The 27,697-nt window shown below is 34.4% G+C and overlaps 1 long non-coding RNA gene across 1 annotated transcript; it reads right to left on the bottom strand.

The window, feature by feature from the left end:
- Positions 1–15,522: 15,522 nt before the first annotated feature.
- Positions 15,523–19,798, bottom strand: LOC143042436 (uncharacterized). The gene is made up of 3 exons (XR_012967988.1): positions 19,713–19,798; positions 19,533–19,594; positions 15,523–15,698 (listed from the first exon to the last, which is right to left on the bottom strand). It is a non-coding gene; the product is annotated as an uncharacterized LOC143042436 (long non-coding RNA).
- Positions 19,799–27,697: the final 7,899 nt, after the last annotated feature.

Below are 27,697 nucleotides of genomic sequence, written 5' to 3'. Positions count from 1 at the left end.
CCGACCCTCTGAGGCATGTAGCCAACTCTAAGGCTTTTGTATTTTCGTCCCACCCATTAATTTCAGCGATCATTTCAAAATGTACAATGTAATCTTGCCAACTACCCAAACCATCGTAAGTTGCCGCTGCTTTCTTATTACCCCGTGCATATGCACTATTACTGTTATGAGCAAAATTAATCAAAGGATGTGTCCTTAAATTATTTTCATATCTATTATTTGTTACATTAGAACCCTGGCTAAACCCTTGATTATCGCGATAACCAAGTACGTCCTCGTAACCTGATACTATCCTGGAAGACTCCCGTGCATGGCCATTGCACTCTATGGGATCTTCCGTACCAGTGCGGACCTTCCATGGATTAACCCGCATGCCTCCGGATGGCATTGCATTGGTCCATTGGGGACCTTGGGAGATACCCTGCAAAATACTTGCACCCTCTACATCCATAGGGACTTGGCCCTTAGTGAAAACTGGACTCGAGAAATTTTCACGCTGATGGGAAAAACGCTGATCACCAAAACGACCTTGTACGGATGAGTCAGCAAAATAACCTGAAAATTTATCTCCCCTTCCATGGGATACCTGCTGATTGACAGTGCACTCGCGAGTCACTGAACCAGCGGCGGTTCCATCTCCTGAAGCCGCCCCGCCATTAATAGGTTCCTCCATTAAAATTAAATTATCTGCATTTTTGTTTGGTCTAATATTGCTCATAACTTGTCTTTCATCTCATTTTCACCCGCACCTGTACTTCTCCTGATGGGGTAGCGTCAATAAAATCATGCTGTACAGATGTGGGGAGTCTTGATCCCTGGGCACGTCCTTCTGGTATTAATTCTGCTTCTGGAGTTAGCATGTGGTCAGATTTATCTGTGCCTGTCCAGTCCAGTGTACTATCTTTTTCTGCCATGATCAGTTATACTTACTGTTGGGTCCGTTAAGATAGCTTCTTTTATATTGAAACTATCCCACCGCTGCCACCAGAAATGTAACGGGCCGGGGGAGGGGTGTAGAGTATATTTTCTGTCTGTAAATATTACAGATTTCTGATTAGATACTGCTACACTGCTTTTCAGCTGGATAATATAGTTTAATATAACTGGATAGCTGCTATACACTGGAACTACTGTCTAGGATACTGTCAGCAGATGATATCTTGTTTTAGTTTGTGTTCATAATTCGTTTGACAAATATAGATTTGGGAGAGGGGTTGTAAATCTTATCTTTTAACGACTACAGAATAACCCAAGCGAACTCATGAAAACGTAATGCAAATATAGAATTAATAACTCTTTTAATTTAGCAATAAATAATATTGCCAATAACAATCAGATGTAAACAATTATATTAACAAATATATTAATATTTAAAACATCTTTCTACTCCAGCTGCCTATGCCTATATAGAAATAATAGTGATTAAACAAAATACTTCTCTGGAATCTATTGTAGCTAAAACAGGGAAAACGGGGAAAGCTCTGGTTAGGAACAAATAAATATGGACATAAGACACATTCAAATATAATACAGACAATAATATAGACAACTTGAACCTCGAAAATATATACCCAAGAATATTATACTCAATAATTCAGCGGAAACTAAAACTACAACTATTTCTTTATACTTTTCTGACCAAAAGATGAAACAACTCAGCTTTACTAACAACGATATAAAAATCAGGAAAAAGCGTCAAACTGACTGACAACAATAATTATCTCGAATTTCAGCTTTAACTCTGCTTAACTATTTCTCTTTAAAATTAATCAGGAAACGTTTTCAGGAAATTCAGCAAAAATAAACTCTGATTCTAACCTTTCTCTATCTAAATATAAACTTTCCGGAACTTTAATAACTGCTATAGGTCGTGCCCAGATGAAACAAGACTAAACTGGAACACTAGCTGTGCTTGCTTTTATAGTTTTGAAACGACACAATTTTGACTAAAGACACAAAAACGACAACAGTTTTGACGTTTAGACAACAGTTTGAGTGACGTCATGACACAGTTTGCACTTAACGTTCAACATACGGGTATTTGAAATTCCAACGTTATGTAAACAAAAACAACAACATGGCGACGTCCATCTACGGAAAAGACCAGAGCTATATTTTAGCAAGATTACTTTCCTAATTAAAGTTTGTACATTCGGACATATTTAGTAACTACAATAGGATACCAGAGAATCACGTTAAATGTTTTCTCAACTGACATATCATATCAAACAAAGTAAATTTCACAACGTAGTTTTAACAAGAGAAATGGGGGTTCACTTTCACACAAATAAGTTACATTCAGTTACATAATTCTCACTATTCTATCACACAAGTTACAAATTCATTTATCAGCAATCATTCATACTTCTTCAGATACGTTCAAATCATGAAAACCCCATTCCGTAACATTACCCCCTTCTAAAAAAAATATGTTCGTCCTCGAACAAAGTATTTTCATAAAATATCCTATTCTACTTACTTATAATAATTTTATAAATGAATTAGGCAGCTGGTTAGAACATTAAAATATTAAATTTAAAAACAATTAAAAAGCTCTTTCAAAATGTCACATTGGATCCCTGTATCTTCTGTTTGTACATCTGTTTGCGTTTCCTTTGCTTCCGTGGACAACTCTACCAATTCAAACTCTCCTATTTCAGATGCCATGTCTTTATCTGTCTGTATTCCCATATTTCTCCTTTTCACAATTTCTGGATCAGGGATCCATGTTGAAGTAAGTAGATATATGGTCCCATCAGGCAAAATCACTTTCTCTTCTTTCTTTACTCCCAAGTAGCCGTCTGGTACTACTTTTATCTCTGTGTTGAATTCTCTTGCTTTATTCCTTATTTTTCTTACCCATGTTGCATCTTCATTTTTAATGTAGCTAGATGGGGGGCAACTTAGTTGTAGTCTTGGGTCATCTCTGCATTCTTCACTGGGGAGCTGAAGGTGTGACCAGTCATAGGTTCTTCCATACCTGCTATTAAGATCAATTTTTCTGGGTGGGTAGAACGGTATCTCTTCCTTGAAGATTACCTCACGCCTGTCCATCCCTGGTTTCTCTGGATCGTAAGGTTCAACTTTGGGACTAGCAGGTGTGGCTGGTGGATTGATCTTCAAAGGTGACTCATCTAGTACAATGATCTCCGTGCATTTCTTAGGGTTATAGAATTCATCAATTGGAACTACTGTAAAAATTGGTTCAATCGGTGGAGATTTCAGGGGTGTAATTGGAGCTGGTAACTGAGATGAGTTGCTGTGGTTGTAATCATTGAGAAGACTCAACAGAGAGACTGGACTCCCTGTCTGTCTTGGCATCTGAGGAAACAAGTTTGGCTGGTGTGTATTTTCTATTACAAGGTCATCTGGTATCCCTAAGTATATTGGAGTAGGACTGGCAATTGGTGTAAGTTGGAAGTTCTGAACTGCGGGGGTTTCTATTTTGGCTTTTGGATTCTTCTTTTTGTGGTCTACCTCTTTCCTTTTACTGTCATGCATCTTTTCTGGGTGTTTTCCCTCTACATGGCCTTTCATCCTGTATTTAACATTTGTTGGGATTTCATAGGGACAATACCTGCACTTTTCGAATGTGCTACTATGCGCATACCTAGTATGTCTCTTTAAAAGTTCCTCATCTTTATAGTTCTTCAAACATATATCACATGTATGCATCTGAAGAAAAAAATATTAGACTCATAAGTTCTTTATATCAAGATTATAAATTTGGAGATTTGAAACTGCCTAACCAGAGCTATATTGGACGTTACAGGGGTCTGTAACAGTTAGAAAATTGTGTTAATACATCAGTATTCTGGAACAATGCTGTGAAATCTGTAGTGCAAGAAAGGGCCCAACACGTCATCCTAGAGGCCCTATGTTTGTACATTCGGACATATTTAGTAACTACAATAGGATACCAGAGAATCACGTTAAATGTTTTCTCAACTGACATATCATATCAAACAAAGTAAATTTCACAACGTAGTTTTAACAAGAGAAATGGGGGTTCACTTTCACACAAATAAGTTACATTCAGTTACATAATTCTCACTATTCTATCACACAAGTTACAAATTCATTTATCAGCAATCATTCATACTTCTTCAGATACGTTCAAATCATGAAAACCCCATTCCGTAACATTACCCCCTTCTAAAAAAAATATGTTCGTCCTCGAACAAAGTATTTTCATAAAATATCCTATTCTACTTACTTATAATAATTTTATAAATGAATTAGGCAGCTGGTTAGAACATTAAAATATTAAATTTAAAAACAATTAAAAAGCTCTTTCAAAATGTCACATTGGATCCCTGTATCTTCTGTTTGTACATCTGTTTGCGTTTCCTTTGCTTCCGTGGACAACTCTACCAATTCAAACTCTCCTATTTCAGATGCCATGTCTTTATCTGTCTGTATTCCCATATTTCTCCTTTTCACAATTTCTGGATCAGGGATCCATGTTGAAGTAAGTAGATATATGGTCCCATCAGGCAAAATCACTTTCTCTTCTTTCTTTACTCCCAAGTAGCCGTCTGGTACTACTTTTATCTCTGTGTTGAATTCTCTTGCTTTATTCCTTATTTTTCTTACCCATGTTGCATCTTCATTTTTAATGTAGCTAGATGGGGGGCAACTTAGTTGTAGTCTTGGGTCATCTCTGCATTCTTCACTGGGGAGCTGAAGGTGTGACCAGTCATAGGTTCTTCCATACCTGCTATTAAGATCAATTTTTCTGGGTGGGTAGAACGGTATCTCTTCCTTGAAGATTACCTCACGCCTGTCCATCCCTGGTTTCTCTGGATCGTAAGGTTCAACTTTGGGACTAGCAGGTGTGGCTGGTGTATTGATCTTCAAAGGTGACTCATCTAGTACAATGATCTCCGTGCATTTCTTAGGGTTATAGAATTCATCAATTGGAACTACTGTAAAAATTGGTTCAATCGGTGGAGATTTCAGGGGTGTAATTGGAGCTGGTAACTGAGATGAGTTGCTGTGGTTGTAATCATTGAGAAGACTCAACAGAGAGACTGGACTCCCTGTCTGTCTTGGCATCTGAGGAAACAAGTTTGGCTGGTGTGTATTTTCTATTACAAGGTCATCTGGTATCCCTAAGTATATTGGAGTAGGACTGGCAATTGGTGTAAGTTGGAAGTTCTGAACTGCGGGGGTTTCTATTTTGGCTTTTGGATTCTTCTTTTTGTGGTCAACCTCTTTCCTTTTACTGTCATGCATCTTTTCTGGGTGTTTTCTCTCTACATGGCCTTTCATCCTGTATTTAACATTTGTTGGGATTTCATAGGGACAATACCTGCACTTTTCGAATGTGCTACTCTGCGCATACCTAGTATGTCTCTTTAAAAGTTCCTCATCTTTATAGTTCTTCAAACATATATCACATGTATGCATCTGAAGAAAATATTAGACTCATAAGTTCTTTATATCAAGATTATAAATTTGGAGATTTGAAACTGCCTAACCAGAGCTATATTGGACGTTACAGGGGTCTGTAACAGTTAGAAAATTGTGTTAATACATCAGTATTCTGGAACAATACTTAAAATCTGTATATCAGGAAAACAAACAAGTTTATATCACCCATAACTATCAGGTACTGCATACTACAACTGCCTAATAAAGCAATAATATCTATATTATTCTTTCAGCATGAAAGCTAAAATAAAGTATTAATATACATAAAGATATAAATATACAATTTAAGAAAACAATTCAGACAGCTGGCGACTATTTTATACATCTAAAACGGATGGGATTGCTATGAACTAAATCGATCGGGAGGTTTAGAATGCCTATTACTTCTTCGGGGCATTTTGACATGATCTGCATTTTCTTTTTCAGGTTCTTCAGTATAAAGACTTTCATCTGCAGTCTCGAAGATTGAAACTGATGACTTATTATTACTTTTCAGAAGCCAGTTGTCAAAGCTACCAATAAATGGTTTCATCCTATCATGATGTATTATTATTTCTCTTGAAAATTCAGACTTCTGAATTTTGTAGATTAGATCTGTGAACACTGCTATAATCAAATATGGGCCAGTCCATTTGCACTGCAGTTTTGGACTTTTCCCCTTTGCTTTAGATGGATTATAAACCCATACTACATCGCCAACTTTGTATTGATGGGCATATATTTTGTGATCGTACTGCTGTTTTTGTCGGTTACTTGCAGCAGCCATTTTTTCTCGTGCAATATTATGGATTCGCCATAAGTTTGGGATTAATTTGGCAAGGTACTGGTGAGTAATGTTGTCTGAAATTTGAGGGGGTTGCCCATACAACAAATCGACTGGTAACTCTATTTCCCTTCCAAACATCAACATGCTTGGGGAATATCCTGTACTTTCATGTATAGAACTCCTATAAGCCATCATAGCTAATGGTAAGTGCAAATCCCAATCTCGTTGGTCTTTTGCAATAAATTTACTTAATATGTCTTCTATTGTTCTATTCAACCTTTCCACCATGCCGTCACTTTGAGGGTGGAGTGCGGTTGTTCTTGTTTTGTCCATTTTAAATGTTTGACATAATGAACGAAATAGATGAGACTCAAACTGTCTCCCTTGATCTGTGTGTACTTGTCTTGGTAGACCGAAACGGGCTATGAATTCACCAACAAAAATTCTTGTGACAGTTTCTGCTTCTTGGTCGGGCATTGGATACGATTCTGCCCATCGACTGAAATAATCGGTTATAACTAAAATATATTTATTTTTGTTCTTTGTTTCTGGTACTGGACCGAGAATGTCTATGGCAACACGCTCTAGTGGGGCTCCAACTAAATACTGTTTCATAGGGCCTCTAGGATGACGTGTTGGGCCCTTTCTTGCACTACAGATTTCACAGCATTTACACCAAATTTCTATGGTTTCTTTATAACCTGCCCAGTAAAACCTGCTCGAAACTCTCGCTAGCGTCCTATGTATACCAAAATGACCTGCCACAGGATCGTCGTGTAACATTTTTAATACTTGATCATGCAAGCACAAGGGTAAAATTAATTGTTGGACATTTCCATGAACGTTTGAAACCCATTCTCTATATAGGAGACCATTTATAACTTTTAACCTATCCCATTGAGCCCAATATGTTTTAACCTGTTTACTCTCAAAAGAAATGTCTTCCCACTTTGGTTTTGGTTGATTTTCTAATTTCAATTTCAAGATAACTGCAATTGTATCGTCTTGTTGCTGGGCGGCTAATATTTCTTCTGTTGTCTTACTTTGCATCCAATTTGCTCCTTGCTCTGTACTTTCGATTTCAATTTCTTCTCTGATTTTAGAATCAAATTTTGCCGTTTTAACTGCGCGCAAGTAACAACTCGGATCTTCTTCTGCATTAGACTCTTTTGTCTCTTGTCGTGTACAATGGGTGCATTGTGTACATGGACGACGCGAAAGTCCATCTGCATTCCCATGTTGTCTACCTGCCCTATGTTGGATTTCAAAATTATAAGACGACAAAAACTCTAACCATCGGGCAGTTTGGCCTTCTGGATTTTTAAAGTTTAGAAGCCATCGCAGCGCACCGTGGTCTGTTCTAACAAGAAAACTTGTACCATACACATAGTGATGGAAGTGTTTGATTGATGCTACGATAGCTAACAATTCACGTCTTGTCACACAGTATTGCCGTTCTGTTTTACTAAAACTTTTACTGTAATAAGCTACTACCCTTTCGCCATTTTCATGGACCTGGGATAACACAGCTCCTAGACCAAATCCGCTAGCGTCAGTATCTAAAATAAATTTCTTATTCATATCTGGGTAACTAAGTATGGGAGCTGAAATGAGAAATTGTTTTAATTTTTCAAAAGATTCCTGGCAATCACTAGTCCATTTAAATTCTCGACCTTTTTCTGTCAATTTATGCAAGGGCCTAGCTGTATCAGAAAATTTTAAAATAAACTTTCTGTAGTAGGAACAGGTACCCAGGAAACTGCGAATGTCGTGAACAGAAGTAGGTGTTGGCCAGTCTTTTATCGCACTTATTTTTACAGGATCAGTTGCTATTCCTTCTCGAGAGACTATATGACCTAAGAAATGTACTTTTTCTTGAAATAAGGCACACTTTTTAGGAGATATTTTTAGCCCTGCTTCTCTAATTTTAGATATGACCAACTCTAATCTTTCGATGTGATTTTCAAAAGTATCTGAAAATATTATAACATCGTCTAGATAAAGAAGACATATCTGCCAATTTAAACCTGCAAGTACACATTCCATTAATCGCTCAAAGCAAGCCCCAGCATTGCATAGACCAAATGGCATACAACGAAACTGGAATAAGCCTCTTTTGGTAACAAATGCAGTCTTTTCTTTGTCTGCAGGGTCCATCTGAACCTGCCAGTAACCACTCTGAAGGTCAATAGTGGAATAAAATTTCGCGCCTCGTAGCGCATCTAGACAATCTTCTATGCGGGGCAAAGGAAAACAATCTTTTTTCGTCAAATTATTAAGCCTTCTGTAATCTATACAGAATCTAACGGAAGTAGGGTCATTTTTCTTTGGCACGAGTACTATCGGTGATGACCAGGGACTTATAGACGGTTCTATAACTCCAATATCCAACATTCGTTGAACTTCGCGATCTGCAACTTCTTGTTTGGCCAATGGTAGTCTCCTCGGATTCTGCTTAATAGGAGTAGCATCCCCTGTATTTATCTTGTGTTTTATTAGGTCTGTACTACCTAATTCATTCTTGGAGTTTGCAAACGCATCTGCTTGTCTTTTTAAAACTCCTTTCATTTGTAATCCTTGTTCTTCTGTCAAATTAGAAATACTGTTTTCGAATAAGGTAACTAATGTTCTGGAACCTCGTCTGCTTTGCTCTCTTTTATTTTAAAAACTTTACGATTCGTTCGTTCAGTATTTTCCATTTCAAAAATGTAGTCACAAAGATGACATTCTGCTAAACATGTGCTTTTGTATAAGGTTCTCTCGAAACTAGTCAAATTTGCTATACGCAATGGAATACGACCACTACTAGGGTCCACCAAAGCTCTAGCTACTAAAATTTCGTTGTCCTGTTTCATTACAGGTTCTATCATTGCATCCATTAGATGACTAGAATCTCCAAGTACTTTACTCATTATAATAGTTTCTGAGTTAGGGGGGAGTATTACATTCTGTTCTGAAGCTATTTTAAAAATACTAGACATTTGACTTTCTTTTTGACATTCTATTTCAAAATCTTCAATAGTTAACTTACTATGTCTAATATCAAGCTTACAATTTTTAGAATATAGAAAATTATAACCAATTATTGCAGGGGCATCAATTTCGGCGATCACAAACCGCTGTTTCCATATTTTGCCATTAATTTTAATATCGAAATCTGCTTGGCCCATAGTTTTAATAATTTTACCATTAGCAAGTTTTAATTGAATGCCTTCATAAATTTTATCTGGTCTCTGTGATTTTGGGATTGATAAAAATTTTCTTATATGGATCACCGATAAAGTTGATCCTGTATCAATTAAACAATTAACGGACATCCCATTAATTTTTAACTTAAAATATAAACTATCGTTTAAATCATCATTTAATTTGAAAGATTTAAGCGGTCCTTCGTTAAATTCAATATTGGCTAAAGGTAGACCGTCAGCTTTAGCCTCTAAAAGTTTCCCGATTTAGTCTGGCCTCTGGTATCAGTTTGTGTTCCTTGTGACCATTTATTTCCCGTTCTATTATTTGGCACGTATTTGCCACTGTTTCTCATTTCTTGGAACTTTCTGCAATCTCTTTTATAATGTCCTTTAATTCCACAAAAATAACAGGTAGCTTCTGATTTAAAACTGGGTTTCTGTTGGGACTGACTATTTTCAATTTTTGCTAATCTGTCAATTATACTATTCATGTGTATTTCAGGACCCTCTTCATCGTCTGATATACTTGACTGCATTCGTAATGCAGCTCGGCTATTAAACTTCCTCCTATGTCCTGAATTAAACGCTTCAAATTCTAGGCCCATTCTTACACTGTCGTCTATAGAATTTGGCTTACCCTGAAATATTGCCCATTCTAAATCTGCGTCATTCAAAGAATCTATAAAACAGTCTCTGGCTAACTGTTCTCTTACCTCTATCGGAGCAGTTGGATAAGCTAACCTAGTTACTCTCTTAATGTCCTGGGCAAGTTCGGGCAATGACTGATCTTTATTTCTACTTTTACCTTTCATTTGGGCTCTATACAATTCTGCTTGATTGCTCGGTTGAAACCGTGAGGTTAGTGCTGCAACTAAATGTGCGTAGCTTCGTCTTAAATCTGGCCTTAAATCACTCAAAATAGCTTGTGCCGACCCTCTGAGGCATGTAGCCAACTCTAAGGCTTTTGTATTTTCGTCCCACCCATTAATTTCAGCGATCATTTCAAAATGTACAATGTAATCTTGCCAACTACCCAAACCATCGTAAGTTGCCGCTGCTTTCTTATTACCCCGTGCATATGCACTATTACTGTTATGAGCAAAATTAATCAAAGGATGTGTCCTTAAATTATTTTCATATCTATTATTTGTTACATTAGAACCCTGGCTAAACCCTTGATTATCGCGATAACCAAGTACGTCCTCGTACCCTGATACTATCCTGGAAGACTCCCGTGCATGGCCATTGCACTCTATGGGATCTTCCGTACCAGTGCGGACCTTCCATGGATTAACCCGCATGCCTCCGGATGGCATTGCATTGGTCCATTGGGGACCTTGGGAGATACCCTGCAAAATACTTGCACCCTCTACATCCATAGGGACTTGACCCTTAGTGAAAACTGGACTCGAGAAATTTTCACGCTGATGGGAAAAACGCTGATCACCAAAACGACCTTGTACGGATGAGTCAGCAAAATAACCTGAAAATTTATCTCCCCTTCCATGGGATACCTGCTGATTGACAGTGCACTCGCGAGTCACTGAACCAGCGGCGGTTACATCTCCTGAAGCCGCCCCGCCATTAATAGGTTCCTCCATTAAAATTAAATTATCTGCATTTTTGTTTGGTCTAATATTGCTCATAACTTGTCTTTCATCTCTCATTTTCACCCGCACCTGTACTTCTCCTGATGGGGTAGCGTCAATAAAATCATGCTGTACAGATGTGGGGAGTCTTGATCCCTGGGCACGTCCTTCTGGTATTAATTCTGCTTCTGGAGTTAGCATGTGGTCAGATTTATCTGTGCCTGTCCAGTCCAGTGTACTATCTTTTTCTGCCATGATCAGTTATACTTACTGTTGGGTCCGTTAAGATAGCTTCTTTTATATTGAAACTATCCCACCGCTGCCACCAGAAATGTAACGGGCCGGGGGAGGGGTGTAGTGTATATTTTCTGTCTGTAAATATTACAGATTTCTGATTAGATACTGCTACACTGCTTTTCAGCTGGATAATATAGTTTAATATAACTGGATAGCTGCTATACACTGGAACTACTGTCTAGGATACTGTCAGCAGATGATATCTTGTTTTAGTTTGTGTTCATAATTCGTTTGACAAATATAGATTTGGGAGAGGGGTTGTAAATCTTATCTTTTAACGACTACAGAATAACCCAAGCGAACTCATGAAAACGTAATGCAAATATAGAATTAATAACTCTTTTAATTTAGCAATAAATAATATTGCCAATAACAATCAGATGTAAACAATTATATTAACAAATATATTAATATTTAAAACATCTTTCTACTCCAGCTGCCTATGCCTATATAGAAATAATAGTGATTAAACAAAATACTTCTCTGGAATCTATTAGAGCTAAAACAGGGAAAACGGGGAAAGCTCTGGTTAGGAACAAATAAATATGGACATAAGACACATTCAAATATAATACAGACAATAATATAGACAACTTGAACCTCGAAAATATATACCCAAGAATATTATACTCAATAATTCAGCGGAAACTAAAACTACAACTATTTCTTTATACTTTTCTGACCAAAAGATGAAACAACTCAGCTTTACTAACAACGATATAAAAATCAGGAAAAAGCGTCAAACTGACTGACAACAATAATTATCTCGAATTTCAGCTTTAACTCTGCTTAACTATTTCTCTTTAAAATTAATCAGGAAACGTTTTCAGGAAATTCAGCAAAAATAAACTCTGATTCTAACCTTTCTCTATCTAAATATAAACTTTCCGGAACTTTAATAACTGCTACAGGTCGTGCCCAGATGAAACAAGACTAAACTGGAACACTAGCTGTGCTTGCTTTTATAGTTTTGAAACGACACAATTTTGACTAAAGACACAAAAACGACAACAGTTTTGACGTTTAGACAACAGTTTGAGTGACGTCATGACACAGTTTGCACTTAACGTTCAACATACGGGTATTTGAAATTCCAACGTTATGTAAACAAAAACAACAACATGGCGACGTCCATCTACGGAAAAGACCAGAGCTATATTTTAGCAAGATTACTTTCCTAATTAAAGTTTGTACATTCGGACATATTTAGTAACTACAATAGGATACCAGAGAATCACGTTAAATGTTTTCTTAACTGACATATCATATCAAACAAAGTAAATTTCACAACGTAGTTTTAACAAGAGAAATGGGGGTTCACTTTCACACAAATAAGTTACATTCAGTTACATAATTCTCACTATTCTATCACACAAGTTACAAATTCATTTATCAGCAATCATTCATACTTCTTCAGATACGTTCAAATCATGAAAACCCCATTCCGTAACAATACTATCAAGAGCATCGATAGAAAGACAATCCGAAACATGTTTTACTACTTTATGCAAGATCGTCCCTCTGAAAAATACTAAAAAATCAACGTCCGCTGTCTTGCTTTCTAAAATTGTCTTTAATATTTTCCATGCAGTTTCTTTGTATTCCTGCAATTTTTTGTTATACGTGTCATTTATCCGTATAAAATGAACCACTGCATAACATGAAACATGAGCTAAAACCATTGCACGAAATGGCGAAAGCAGGTAAAATTTGTAATCCTTTTCCTTCCTCTTGTTATGATTGTCAATATATGTGTTAACAAAATGCAAAAGTTCATCAAGATATGATACGTTAAACTCTTCGTAGTTTGCATTCAGTTCCGTCAATTTTGTATAGACCTTTCGAAGAATTATATTTGTTATATCGAATGTTTGTCTTTTACAATTTTCAAAATGATCTCTGTCCCAAACTTTGAAAAGTTCATGAATCTGTATAAAATCGTCTGAAATCTTATCAATGGAAATAGTGTCTTCCAGCTTTGTTAGTTTTTCATAGTATTGCTCATCATATACATGATATATAGTTTGTTCGAAAATTGAATCTTTTTCACGAAGCATACATTCTATTTGACATTTTATAGATACATCTTTAGTTGCAATTCTGTCTATAATAAATATCCATTCGATATCGAACATTTGTTTCAAGATTTCTTCTTTTATCATCTTTAGGGATTTACATCGCCATTGCTTTGCTAACTTTCTGACCTTTCTGTTTATTTCTATTTCACGCTCGGTTTGCATAGTGACAGGTACATGCACTTTAAATCTGCTCGGTGTACTAAGCCTAAATGTTTTATGTTTTTTATCCACTTCACCTCTCTTTTTGTTTGGTTTTCCTTGTTATAGAAGCAAAATAATAAGTAAAAACATTGCCACAGCAGTGCTATAAAACAAGCAGTGCTATAAACAGCAATCAGTATACCAAAGTAATGAAGAAAGTTAAATGATCAATTTCGGTTATACGAATGTATCAATTGTAAGTTGATATATAGTACATTGTTTTAAATATGTTAGAACATTTTTAAATTCATGTAAATCAATATCGAAAGCTTCATATTTTTGATTATCATATTATATAATAATTTGTAATAAAACAAAAATACCGAACATCGACGGCAAAAACATCAGTTCAAAATAGATTACAACTGGTCACTGAATATGCTATATGTTAACGATCATTGAGCGTAAATACCATGACTCTAATTATCATACAAGCATCAATATGTTTGTTAAAACTTATATTTATTCGTTGATTTTACAACTTTACGACAGTTTGCAAGGGATAGTTTATTGTATGTTGAAACCCACATCATGAATACTTGTTTAATGTCAGTCGTCATCTTTACTAAAAACCATGCTTTACTTGTATATGAATGTGTTATTTTCACAAAACGTTCAAATCCATGAAATGTGTTTCATTTACGGAAGCGTAACAGGGCCATCATTTCTTCAAATAGTCGACTTTAATCTTCGAATTATCAATATAAATCTTCACCACCTGGATTGATGTTTTCAATGAAAAGAAAATTGCGTCGTCTATTCAGTTTAAACTTAATATACGATATGTTTTACTCTACTTGGTAAATGTTTGACTTTATTGTATTAAAGCTACAAACGTATCAGGTTTCTGGAAGATCAGAATAGCAAGATACAATAAAGGTTTTGCAATTTTTGGCTCGAAACTAGATTATATCATTTATATATTTGATATATCTTGAACTTGTGAATTAGAAATTATCTGGCATTGATATCGTCGTTTAATGAATGACCCATGTCATGGACGTATTATCAATGCTTATATAACTGAATAGCGCACATGAAAAATATCTATACTCACCGAACATGATTATTATGATGAAAATAGGTATTAAGAATGAAACTGTAAAATAAATATTTTCATTTATAAAGGAATATCCAGATTGGTGCTTCATATTCGTAGCAATTCTTCAAGTGCTGTTTTCCAATTTTTATGAGGAAGAAAACAAAAAGAAATTAGAGTATTCAGCTAGAACTACAATGGATTATAAAACACTTTTGTAAAGTATGTCGTCTGTTTCAAAATGTACATTTGAGAAACGGTGTTATCAGTATTGCTATGATGATTACCATTTAACACAATATGAAACCTTACTTTATTCAATTGGCAGTTTATCGTTTTTCCTTTCTTTAGCATGAAATGAAATTGAAACGAGCCAATTTATTTAGAACTGTTATAAAAAGGTGTCGTTCAGCTGTTTATTTCTCTTTGGTCGGTTTGTTTTTGACATATTAACCATTTCCATTCTCAATTTTTGTACTTATAATAATCCAAACCGATACATTATATACTGTTCAAAGTTCGTATGATAATATTTAAAATGCAAAATAAGTATTTAATCTAAACTGCCAAAGCTGTTGCGTCAAAGATTCAATACCGTACGTGAATTACTCGGATTAAAAGATCTTGTCCAGGAGTCGTCAGGAGAGGTCGTCCATTCCGGGGGTGGGGGGGGGGGGGTCCTCAGTACTAAGCATCCTTCGACATGATTGCATCTGAAAATTGTAAATTTAAAAGATCTGCCATTATTATATTCATTTATAAGATGGATTACACAAAGCATTTTGCAAGGAATTAATCCACAATGAGTTATACTTATATAAAACATTTAGCTTGGATAGAGGTATACCACATTTGTTAAGCGAATTGACAATATAATGGCTTAGAATGGAAGGCAAAGTAAATAAACATTCAACAAGATATGAATCAATCAATTTTATGTAATACAAGTAAAAACATTTCAATACGCATCACAAACAATATACTTATAAGCTTACATTTCATATTCATTACATTGACAAAGATAACCACATTTTCTTCCATAGAATCTTTTTCTACATGGTAGACAAGGTTCTCCCATATCCGAGATATACCCAATTTCACATCCTGTTGAAAATTATTAAATATATTCAATTGCATTTTTTTTAAGTTTATTTCAGAACACATATGAAAAAGTACGATTTAATTTTTTTAATTATAACTTGTAAATAGTTATCAAAGATACCAGGATTATAATCTTTAGTTTTTTCGAAAAATTCACAGTTTTGTAAACAGGAAATTTATAAAAATGACCACATTATTGATATTCATGTCAACACCGAAATGTTGACTACCGGGCTGGTGATACCCTCGGGGACGAAACGTCCACCAGCAGTGGCATCGACCCAATGGTGTAAATAGTTATCAAAGATACCAGGATTATAATTTAGTATGCCAGACGCGCGTTTCGTCTACATAAGACTCATAAGTGACGCTCATATCAAAATATTAATAACGCCAAACAAGTACAAAGATGAAGAGCATTGAGGATCCAAAATTCCAAATAGTTGTGCCAAATACGGCTCAGGTAATCTATGCATGTAAAACCAATTAAGTAAATTCAAATGTGATTGGAAAGGCCTGATCTTCGCTGTGTTTAGAAGCAATTATTTTGACTTGCTAGCCGAGGTTCTCCCGAATTCGATATATTTCAAACTGCAAATTATGTTGTAAAGATTATATTATATCATTTATAACATATTGAGTTTTTATTAGATATTTTTACTGCACTTGATGTGTACATACGTTTTTTTTTTTTTGTTTTTTTTTTATTTATTTTTCCCTTAAAAAATCTGAAAACAGTTCTGAACGTATCTTTGGTATCTTAATGCTATGTGCAGCTAAAGATTTACCCAATGGAAATATATAGACAAAATGCTTATCACCACTTCTCCAGGTTAGGGGTAGGTTTGAGCGTTCACAAACATATTTAATCCCGCGACATTTTTCATGTGCCTGTGGTTCAGTGGTTGTCGTTGGTTCATGTTTGTCAAAGTTGTTTGTTCAGCATTAGGCAGTAACCTTTCTCTGTTGAATTTGTTCAAATTTTTAATGCCAGGGCCTTTTTATAGCCGACCATACGGTTTGGATTCTCATTATTGGAAGCTGTACGGTTGCCTATAATTGCTGACATCCACTTCATTTGAACTATAGTGGATAGTTGCCTCATAACCAATCATGCTACATATCATATTTCTACATTAGCTCTACATTCTTCCTTAAGGAAGACCATTAGTACATTTAGAACTGCCAATGTAATGCTTTCGTCATCTACTAGAAATAGGTGCTGAAATGTACAAATCGTTCAAAGGTTTCTCGGACATGAGTATCTTTGTGCTGCCTTATAAGAAAATCCACTGTTGCAGAATTGGCGTTTTGACAACCCTGACAGGACATTACATCATATCATTGATGTTTGTGACAGAACCATTCCTCAGAATGTCTAGTGACCAAAATTCGTGACTATATTGTAGGTTTTCATAAACAATCCAGTCCAAGTAGGTGTCATAATGTATTACTTTATTTGAGTGCTTTGTGGTCCATTGATACAATTAGACATCAAATATGTATTACGTTAGTTGCTTATTACCCAAAATCAATCTATGACAAGTACACGAAAAAAAAACAATTTAAGTGTGTAAAAACAAATGTCAGAAAAATCGAGATGAGAGAGTCAATATACTATTATACTTGTTTTTCTGCTACTATAGGACATATACGCTTATTTTTTTTTAGCAAATGGTCGGCTTTTCGCAGCTTGTTAAATTTGTTAGCAGAACAATACATGTATTACGTTTAAGGACTGTGTTTCTGGCTTGATAAACAAATGTCTGTTATTTAAACTATTTAGTTTGACAATACGTGGATCGTTAGTAGTGCCAATTTGAGTGTGCCAATCTGTAATTACTCTTTTGAAATAGAGCGATAAGAAATGTTATTGATAAAGGCAAGGTAAAGACATAAATTTGTTTTAATTGAAACGGACATCTAAAGAAATGTCCAAGAAGATCATTGAACTGACTATCAATCTTTTGATAATTGAACTATCTGTACATTGAAATATGATCTGATTTACTTTTCGACTAATATGAGATAAACATCGAAAATTTGACTAACAAACTTTGATACGTAAAATTTTTGAAAAAGTGGAATGATTAGGTCATTTGTACTTGTCACTATAAAAAATAATCTGCACCAACCATCATCTTTATGTTTGTTTGCTATACGTTTAATTCTCGTACATTCGTTTTTAAAATGTGTCGCACATTGGCATATCAATACATAACGTTCCAAACTACATGAACTGACAAATTGGCCACAAAAGATGCAGTCGTTATTATGTTAATTAACAGGGAAACGAGAGGTTTTAAAATTGGTCAAGAAATTATACTTCCCAATGGTTTAATTCGAACACAACTTGTAAGTCCTTTTAAGACGAACAACGGATCTAGCTTACTATTATCACTTGGTATATCTGATGAATTTCCATTATTTCGAGGTATTTTTCCATGCGAACATATATATCTGCATTATTTATGCGTATTACGAATTCATTGTTGTAGAAATGATAATACTGATCCTGTTTTATTTATCATGTGTATTAAGGAAAACTAACTGCTGATTTCTTTTTTCGGAAACTTAAGTGTCTTACTTATGATCTGATGAAAAACTCACTATAAGAAGATCCATGAGTTCTGGGAACTCATTTTGTAAACGTTTAAAGAAATACACATTTAAGCGATGAGCTTACGTGGAATATAAAAAATAAGATGTAGTATAATTGCCAATTATAAAAAATGTTGACCACTCTACACAAGAAACCAAATGACACAGAAATAAACAAATATAGGTCACCGTACGGCCTTCAACCATGAGCAAAGCCCATACTGCATAGTGATCTATAAAAAGCCCCAAAATGAAAAATCAAAACAATTTAAACGGCAATACTAACGACCTATTTTATGTAAAAAAAAAAGACAAATATGAAGTCAATTTGCGTTGATTTGAGAAAATTAATTTCGGAATTATTGGTTACTAGAATAACATATATCGACCATAAAAGATTATAGAAAATATAGACTTTGTTGAATTTTAAACACGATTTAACTTTACCAACTTTTAGTCATGTTAAATTGTACTATACTACAACGGTAGATAACATCATTGATTACCCGTTCAAGTTTCGGACGGTTCAAAATTAGTTTCCGACGATTGGTATTTTACATCTGCATTTCATGGGTTTCTGGAAACCATATTCATTTGTATAGGTTAACTTGTCAACAATAGTAACAACTGTAACGCCATTCAAAACAAATTGTAGAAGATATCTTTTTTTTCCTGAGTGATCCTACATAATTTACATAAACGAGAAAATGACAAATAAAAATGTAAAATGAACTGTTATGAATGTCGGTAATATAGAAAAATAAAAGTAATAAGTTTCATCATGTTGACAACAACAAAGCTGTGACTATATTAGATATATTACAATTGATTTAAATGACATGTTATATGTTAATTGCTATCTATATGGGACTTTCCGTTTAGAATTTTCCCTGTTTTTTTTTTTACATTTTAGATTATAAATATTTGGTAATGTAGTACTTTTCTACATTGCATTGAAATATTCCTAACAACTAACTAGAATAAACGTCATTGTTCGGATTGAAATTTACTTGGTAGACACCTTGTACCTTTATGTTGCCTTTAAACAATTAAAGAGTAATAAAGCTCTATTTTTTATAAAGTACACGCGTAATGAAATATAAGGAAACAATTATCGTATTAATGAACATTGCATTCACAAATGAACGAAATTTTTTGTCCACAAAGAGTTTCCCGGAAGTTTTAATTTTCTGTTGGTTTTGATAAATCAAGACAATTCATAATTGTTAAACGTACCTATACATAAACCATTTCTTTCTTCGTGATTATCACAGCAGTGAAGTTTAATCGTTCCATTCCTGAAATGTAAAATTTCTTAAATATATAAGATGTCGATTTGTTTTTCAAAAGACGAATAATTAATCAGATGCCTTCAGAAGACACACGATTTTGAATGACTAAAACAAGAAATATTACCAAAGTTGAGTTTCACATCTTTTGTATGTTGTATTGGTTCCTTTCAGTCGACAAAAAATCACAGATAATGCAATCAGAAACATTAGAAAAGTCCACATTATTTATCATAAAAAAAGCATGCGGAAATAATGTTGAAAGCGTGTTACAGGAAATGTTATCGAAAACAATATAATATATTGGCGGTATTCATTTATTTTTATCCGTTTTGATTTTCTGACCATATTTGGTAAAAAAAAAGATTTATTGTCAATTGATTAATCAAAAAATATATATATATAGTTATAACAGCTGATCAGTATTTTCATTTTATATAAAGCTATCGATATTATAGTAAGTTTTATTATAAAGTAAAAATTTGTTTACTTTTAAACATCTTATGAATGCTTAAATGAGAATTAGCTGACCTTTTTCGATATTTTGTTCATAAAATTTGATTTATTTGATTTTTTACTCGTCTGATACATGTACGAGCATTAATACACGTAAACTTAATAAAAAAAATTCCGACTTTATATTACTATAAAGCTCAATAAAAGATAACACTGTCTCTTATACCGCATATCACAATACTGTATCTTTTGTGTATCTGCAAACTAAGTTAAAATTATTTTCACATTTATCATGTTTATATAAGTCTTTGCATGAAATAAACTAAATGAAAAGTAATTTGTTTTTTCGTGAAATTTTTTATGACACTTAAAGCTAAAATTATTTTTAGTCCATACCCACTGTCAATACGGCTTTGAAAAACGACCAGGTTTATCATTGAGATTCTTGCAAATGAAGTTTTATTTTGATAGACATATTTATTTAACATGAGGAACACGGTTGCACATGTTGAGCAATATCTGCTTATCCTTCCTGAACACCTGAGATCATCCGCATGTTTTGGTAAGGATCGAATTGCTCAGTCTTTTATTTTCCTTGTTGTGTTTGTGTACTGTTGTTTGTCTGTGTGTCTATTTCTTTTTTTAACCCAATACGTTGTCAATTGCTTTTAACTTCCGACTCGATTTGAACGTCCGTTTGGTATCTTTCGCCACTCTTTTGCTATTAAAGATTATTTACCGTAATTATATGTATAGGACTTTTTTCAATTGAAAATATTATCTTAATTGCGGTTAGGGGAGAATGTTTAAAGGATAAGAATACCAACTAAAAAAATTTATTGTAATATTTCGTACATGGGTGATTTAAAAATGTTAGATCGATCGTAATAGGTTCGTGCTGGAAAAGTTCTAAGGAGCTGTTAGTGCGACTTTTCTTTGGCCAAGATGCAAACAGAGTGTGCCCTCTCTGTGACTCGATGGATATGGGTGTAAATACCACTATATTATGTCATGTAGCTACTTTAATAATGCCAGAACAAAGTCTGATTCTTCCTTTTTGTCACGAAAATTTTCACATATAAGTCTGAACAGCTTTATTCTTATACGCTTGTAAATGATAATGTAAATGTGTATGTGCTCACTGTTACAGTTGTTTATTAAGAGAATAAAGTATTCATTCACTATTTTTTTTGTGTCCTATTTACCATGTCTAAATTTTAGTATTGTAAAAAAAAAACAATATCTGAATATCAGTATGAATACAAATTAATGGTTTATCATTAACCTTAGTAGCCAATAACAAACTTTACCTCCATATGGAATAAAATCCCAAACTGATTAAGTATTCAAGAGCTTGTAGCTGCTACCCGGACTTTGTAAAACGTCATCATTGTTATTGCCCAGACAGTTTCTGAACCAGGATTATGTTAAAAAAAAACGTCTCGTCATTTTTCTACGAAAAGGTTCATCGGAGGATACCACAACCATAAACATATATATTGGAGTATAGATTCCTGGTACTGAGGTTGAGTCTTTTCTACCTCAGGCATAGATTACCTTAGCTGAAGTTGGCAACACTTTTAGGAATTTTGGTCCTCAATGCTCTTCAAACTCGTACTTTATTTGACCTTTTCAACTTTTTTGGATTCGAGCGTCACTGATGAGTCTTTAGTAGACGAAACGCGCGTCTGGCGTATATACAAAATTTAGTTCTGGTATATATGATGAGTTTATTGTCATCTTAATAACGTGTTATGTTGTTTTTAATACATTGTTATATGTCTTTGTAAATAATTACTTTTATTGTTTAGTCTATTTTTGGTAGTAATCATTGACATGGTTTGGTCCTTAAACATGCCACCATAATGTTATTGTGCTATGAAACATTCATGTATTATTGTCTTCCGTGTTGGTAAATGTGCTCTAGATCTGTCTATATGATTGTTTTCTCTCTGTTGGTAGATATATTTGATTTTATGATAATAAAGATTATAACACAATGTCGACTACTGTGTCCCTATTTGTAATATTTTTACTTATTATTGGTGTTATACTAAATAGTGCAACGATTTGTGTTCGTTATTTAAACCCACATTCTTTGTTGTTATGCCTCAATACAAAAGTACAATGCATAACCAACATTTTTGTTAGTGAACTTGTAGTGTTAATCAATATAGCCTTAACTTATAAATAACACAAAATGAAATTTGAAGTCAGATGATGTATATCAAATTCTGTAGATTTAGAAGTTATTGCATACAGGAAGATAATCAATTAATGCGATTTCATAAAAATATACATATATAGATATTTGTATTAGATATCAAATTACGTGTTGTTTATGCCCGCGTCACACTGTCCCGATTTTTATATACGATGGACACCCGAATGTTGTAAGTTCGTACGAAGTTGGTCCCGATTTCGTTAAAATACCAAAAAGTGACCGAAGCAAGTACGATGAATAACGAAGTCTATACGATGATGCCGAAATTATATACGATAGCAAAAGATGGACATACGAAGGTTAACCGAAGACGGATATTTACGCTTCATATCTCAGCCGAAGCCTACACAATGGATCACGAAGGATACACGATGGATTACGATGATAGCGCGATGGCCATACGATGTCTGAAAGACGTCGTGTACAGCTTACGATGCATTTAAATCATATGCCGAAGGCATCACGCGTTTTAAATTGTTTGATCAATATTGAATATATATTATATTGTACATGTAATTTCTGGTTTAATCATAAGACGGAAGACCGTGGGCTTGAAGGGTAAAACTTGACTCTGAGTCTCTGCAAATAATGCCACCAACATCAGGGAGAGGGAGAGGAAGAGGACATTTTTACGTTCAAGGCCAAATGTCAAGGTCATGCAGATGGACTTGTTTTTTCTCCTTGAAATAGCATAATACACAGGAAATTAGTTGCTCATTTTTTTACCTGCTGGTTCTAAAGACAATGTTAAAGGTATTTCCAGTCACTGAATGTTTTGGTTGATTTCTAAAAAAAAAATAGTTTATGTATCAAATATGCATATTTAATTTACCATTTTCTGCATGTGTCATATACAAATAAAGTGTCCATATTTGTCCCCAATAAGTTACATACGAGGGGATGCCACGCTCGGCATTGCCTTGTTTGAACTGTAAAATGTGTGCACTAGTCTGAATAATCACCCATAATTATGCCAATGTTAACTGATCTGTCTTAAAGGTAAGGTTATGGGTTCGTTGATCCCTTTTATTCAAAAAGAGCTCTTTCCAGGAGAATATCAAAATAATATAGACAAAAGGAAAGATGTGGGGAAAGCAACAAATGCGGCAAAATATGACATATACAAAACAAAATGGTTATGGATTAAACATTCGTGAGACGATACATAAAAAATCAGAATAATGAAGAAAAAGTTGGTTTCCCTTTATACGTGTACCTGCAGTGTTGGTGTAAGAGGCGCGTTTATGATTTTCATTATGTTACTTGATATGAAAAATTGACAAAAAATAATATTTACTTGTAAAAGTAAATCCTGAGCCTGTAATAGCTGCTCTTCTTGTTCCATTTGAATTAATAGAAACAACGCTGTCGCCTTTCTTGTTCTCATAGAATCATATGATATGAGCTCCATGTTTTGTGAACGTCTTTCTTAACTGTCGTATTAGACTGACTAGTGCATATCGCGCATTGCACTTTAAATGTATTTTAGCGCAAAAATTAACTTACATTTAGCTGGATTTATTGCCGTCGTAGTTCCATCTTGTCGCCTTCGTACTTTTATTCGATGGAAACACGGCGGGGTTACGAGGTCTTCACGAAGTCGTGTTGCCATCGTTAGACCTTCGGGTAGCTTCGTGATTCATTCGTGCAGACATCGTTATGTCAAAACTTCCCGATGGAAACGATGGAAACACGAATGCAATACGATGTTCAAAGATGCATTCCCGGTGACATTACGATGGTGAGGATGGTGATACAAACTCAATACGAACACTAAACATCGGACGCACCTTCGGGGATTTTTTAACATGTTAAAAAAATTAGAAGCCTTCCCGAAGTTGTCCCCGAAGGCTAGAAAAAAATGGCCGATGGTTCTACGATGGTTAAAGATGGCACTACGAATAGCCCGATCTGGATACGATCAGTCCCGATTTTGAACATTTCCATAATCGTGTTGCCATCGGCGTAAAAAATCGGGACAGTGTGACGCGGGCATTATAATATTATCATTACCGAGGAGAAATATTCTTATAAATAAAAACCTCGCAATATTATCTGTATCTACGGTATTATTGATTTTAAGTTTTCGCGACAAAACAGTCAACTAAAACACGCACGCACGATAAAAGCTTTATCCAAGATGTAATGGTCGCCCATTTTTAGGAATTTTAAGACACTGTTGATGTTAGAAAATTAACGCTTTAAATAAATAGATATTTTATCTCTCTTTGTAAAGGTTTTAATGGATGTTATGCTAATACATCTTCAAGATCAATAAATTAAATGGTATCTGCTCTCTGTTCGGGTTGGTGTCTCTTTTACAATTCATCCAATTTTCATCCTCATTTTTATCAACTGAAATCAGATTATTTTATTTTTTTAAGATGGTTAAGAAATATCTCGTATATATAAGATGCATTCATTCTTAATGTAAGTTTCAAATGCTTTACTATATTTTGTTAAAATAACACATAGCTGAGAGGGTTATTATGTAGATTTTAACCCCGTTAAAACATTGTCAACTGAGGCCTGGTTTGCAAATCTGCTTTATCAACCTTTCAGCTATGTTATGTAATTATATATGTCATGTAATTTTAAATGAAATTGTACTGAATGTTTTATCAACATTGGCTTTAGATTAAACAAATAGAAATATAAAATACGTTACGTTAATGCCTAAGTCACACATTCAAGGATTTGACGCCGAAGTTGTAGTATTTGTATATCCATGACAATTTTTCAACATGCTCAAAATTTGACCAAGGATCAACGTACCGTAGTAAATATTACTTAACCGAATAAGAACGTACACATCCGTTTTCGTCCCTATAAAACTCTATTAACCCGATCGTGTTCATAGTCCGGAATGATTTCTACGACTAGTTCCAGAGAACTAAGTAAGAGTACGGTGACATCACGAATTTGTTAAGGATACAATACGAGTTGTTGCGAGTTTGTCACGGAACGGCACGATTTCATTACGTTCAATTTAGATAGTTAGGGATCACCCAGGGTTCTGACAGACTGTTTACTACGTTACAACAGGACATACACATACGGAATATTACGGTTCATAACAAACCTACATATGGCTTCTATATAAATACTCCACACTTATAGGTAAAGGTCCAACGTATTCTGGGTCTTGCCATTGAGGTAAACATAACATTATCCAACATGAATGATCAACAACTGCTGCGTGCAATTGGTAGGCTGGTATAGGATATTGGTATGGCACAAAAGGCCAAATCAGTGGTCGAGCTACGTGATGACAGACGTAGATGTGACCAGAGGAAGGGAGGATGTTGGCTAGAGACTGACTACCTATCCATGGCTAGTAAGAGCCCCTCTTGATTGAATTGCGTGTGGAAAACTCAGTAACTGTTATGAACTTTATAAGAATAGTCCTAAATATGTTTCAAGAATTGCTACATGTCGTTTGTCCGAAGGTTACGAAGACCACAACATTGTACAGACAGACAGATACAAAAATTAATTAACGAAACAAAACAAAAATCTATGATTCACTGCCATAAAGAAATGATAAATCATAAGCTCAATTATAGAAATGATTAATGGATTTTGGAAAATGTGGTGGTTCGTACTATTCCGTTTCAGACCTCGTGCTAACCCTTATTTTACAGTAGCAAACCGCTGTTTATCCGCAGTATATACACCCTGACACGTGTCGTTGCATACTAAACCGTGTCCTTTCTGTATAAAACCGTTTGTCACCGTAAGAAATCTGTATCACTCATATCGCCAAATGATACATGTCCTTCATCATTTGTGGTAGTAAAATCAAACCCCGTAGTAATACCGTTGTGCATCCGTATCTTATCCGTATAGGACTACGAAATCTGCTTTTCTGAGATCATCCGTGAAATTTAATCCATAGAGGATCCGGCAAGTTTTCAAAATATGAAACTTGGTTATTTGTTATATGAGCAAATACATTGTTTGGCGCAATCGTCACCTCTTACAACTTCTCGTTTTCTGACGCCTCTCATTTGTCGTGTTGTGTTGATTCTTCGGATTGTTATAATGTTTTATGAAATACCTGGTTCAAAAGAAAAGACCGAACTCTTTCTACCAGTGAATGTAAACAGTTTTAAATGGGTTATAATTCCATGTGACATAATATGAACGGAATATCCGTTGGCATTTACAACGGGTTTATATTGCATTGTACTTTCGCTCTTTGTCAACACACTGACAATCAAAAGCACTAACATAACAACATGTTAAAAATCATCGCTTTAAATCTCGTCACGTTTAATTCTTGGACTTACCAGAACAATGTATTGAACACATTAGTATAATACAACCGAATTATAAATCAGTTGCAACGAAGTAAATATATAGGTCAAACTTTGATACTGAATAATGCTTAAAGTACAACTAAATAGTATGAAAGTTTTTTCCAAATGAAATAAGTATTGTCCATACGAGGTTTGAATATCTAAAATTGTAAGTCTGGACATCGAGTATTGATCCCGTATTTACAGTTTGTTGACAATTTCCATATAGACTATTTTTTGCCTGATTAAATCAAATATGTAATAAAAAATATACCTTCATGTGCTACTTTTTGAGTTAAATGTAGTCGAAATTTTGTATATTTGCTCAAAATTCGGATTTGTGGTCGTATTTTCCCTTTTGAAAGAAAGCCATAACTTATTAGTTTTAAAAGATAAACAAAAATTATTTTTTGTTAAATAATTTTTAATTCCTTTATTTTATAAGTATCCTAAAAACTTGTGCATTTTTTTATTCAGAAATAACTCATATTTAATTATCAAATGGTCATGAATTAAGAAAATAACGAAATTTTTGGCTGTATATTTATCAACATTAAATAAATTATCAGTTTGAATGATAAAAAAAATCAGTCGAAAAATACATCTTCTACCGGTATTACACAGTTTGACGTCGCGAAAATAACATTTTACGTTAGCAACGTCATTACCTCCCCTGTAACTGTATCGTAAGCCCTTAAATTGTCTTTCTGTTAATATTTAATGAGATAAGGAGAAATGGTGTTTAATTACCACAATTAAAAAAAACAAAAAAAAGGCATCCATCAACAACCAAATGACGATCCTAATGCATAAATAAAGACGAAATCCACTCGATTACAAAATCTTTACTTCGGAAAAAACACAGTAAAGATGTTGCTGTTATACACATGTGTCACAACTCAATACCCCTTTCCTGAGGCAATGTAACACTGCAACAAAAAAGGCTACAAAAATCAGTAACAACTCATTTATAAGCACACATAAAATAATAAATTGACAAAACATACTTTGTTTTTTGGTTGGGTTGTTGTATCTTTGACATATTTCCCATGTTCATTCTCAATTTTATTTGACAAAGGTTTAAGAAATTGAAACAAGCTAACAAAAGTGTTGTCTATTTTATCTAGGACA

Source organism: Mytilus galloprovincialis, chromosome 8 (assembly GCF_965363235.1).
Source record: "Mytilus galloprovincialis chromosome 8, xbMytGall1.hap1.1, whole genome shotgun sequence".
NCBI classification, from domain to species: domain Eukaryota; kingdom Metazoa; phylum Mollusca; class Bivalvia; order Mytilida; family Mytilidae; genus Mytilus; species Mytilus galloprovincialis.
The sequence above is the reverse complement of the archived record's forward strand: the minus strand, read 5'-3'. Positions and strand labels throughout refer to the sequence as shown.